The 1438-nt window shown below is 27.0% G+C and overlaps 1 protein-coding gene across 1 annotated transcript in view; it reads right to left on the bottom strand.

Annotated features, from left to right (window-relative positions):
* The window catches only part of LOC21392327 (arogenate dehydratase/prephenate dehydratase 6, chloroplastic), a 1709-nt gene extending 1638 nt beyond the window's left edge, over positions 1-71 (bottom strand). Inside the window, exon 1 of the mRNA XM_010094894.2 lies at positions 18-71. The gene's annotated coding sequence lies outside the window, so the exon portion shown is untranslated. The remainder of the gene's footprint in view (positions 1-17) is intronic.
* Between the last annotated feature and the right edge of the window lie 1367 nt (positions 72-1438).

Here is a 1438-nt window from a genome sequence, read left to right as displayed (position 1 = left end):
TTTTGTTTTTGGAAATGTTTTTTTTTTTTTTTTTTGTCTCGGCTTGGCGGTTCTCTTAGAGAAAGGGAACGGCAAGCTGAGAGGGAATGAGGATTGGAAAGGATTTATATAAGTGAGGAGAGAAGGGGCAAAAATGAGGAGGGAGAGAGAGGGTAGAGCGGATGGTACGTGTGCGAAGTTGGTTCGGTCAATCTCACACCTACCCCCTCTTTCTCTCTCCAATAAAAGAAGAAGAAAAGAAAATACTTTTTTATGATTATTTAACCCGTGAGTGGGCAAAAAAAAAAAAAAGAACGGAAATGTTTAATGGTCCTTAGACGAGTTTGTGGTCAAATTCAGTGACTTTTTTTTTTTTTTTTTTTCCTTCGGTTTTCCTTTATACATAAAAAAAATAGTTGATGAACCATGTGCTTCCCACGTGAGAACCTCATATTAACGTTAGACACATTGGACGTGTTTAGAATTAATTTTATTTTTATTTTTTATATTTTTTAAGAAAGAAAAAATAAAATTATTTTTAAAACAGTGTTTGACGCAATAAAAATAAAAATAAAAATGAAAATAATTTTTTTAGTTTAGTGTGAAATTAAAGAGAAATGAAAAACGACTTTTAGTCGGTTTTCATTTTTTATTTTTATTTTCTTATCTCTCTAGCAAAGAGAGAAAGAAAAAGAAACATTAATGGGTTTTTTTACACTGAAAATAATCTCATGATAAAATTACCAAACACATTTTTATAAATGATTTTTGTCTGAGATTGAAAACGTTTTCATTTTCATTTTCATACAAAAAATAAATCATTTTAGAACGAGTTTCAAACGCACCTATTATTTCTACTTTTAGGGTCTCGTTATTGCATTTAAATCGGTGATTCTAATTTATTTGTTAAATTTTACGAGAAGATATTTTTAAATTTAAATTTTTTATGAGATGAAATATATTATAGTAGAATTAAAATTACGGGTTCAAATATATGAACCAAAGGGCGCATAAGTAATTCAAGCTTTAATTTTGACTTTTTTTAAAAGTCATTTTAATAATAATTTATTACTTTCATTGGGTTGTAAGAAATTTTAGTTTTGTATTATTCCTACCTTAACATTTTTGTTTACAAAAGTAACAAAAACTATACCAAAATAAACAAATGATGGTTAGACTTTTAGGAAATTTTGGTCTTGTTTGGCATGTTATATTGGATAAGATTTTTTTAAAAAATATTATATAAGATTATGCGGTTTTGATTGGACTTGCTTGGGTTAGAAGGGATTTTGTTAAATCCTATCTTGTGTTTGGTGCATCATTGGATAGGACTAAAATAAAATTTAGGAAAATTTTCATACAAAATCAAATTTGGGAAAAAAGTCAAATTTCATACAAAATTTCATATAAAATCATATTTGAGAAATTATCGTACAAAATTAGATTTAAAATATGAATA

The sequence above is a fragment of the Morus notabilis genome, unplaced genomic scaffold, assembly GCF_000414095.1.
Source record: "Morus notabilis unplaced genomic scaffold, ASM41409v2 Scaffold507, whole genome shotgun sequence".
In the NCBI taxonomy this organism is placed as follows: domain Eukaryota; kingdom Viridiplantae; phylum Streptophyta; class Magnoliopsida; order Rosales; family Moraceae; genus Morus; species Morus notabilis.
The sequence above is the reverse complement of the archived record's forward strand: the minus strand, read 5'-3'. Positions and strand labels throughout refer to the sequence as shown.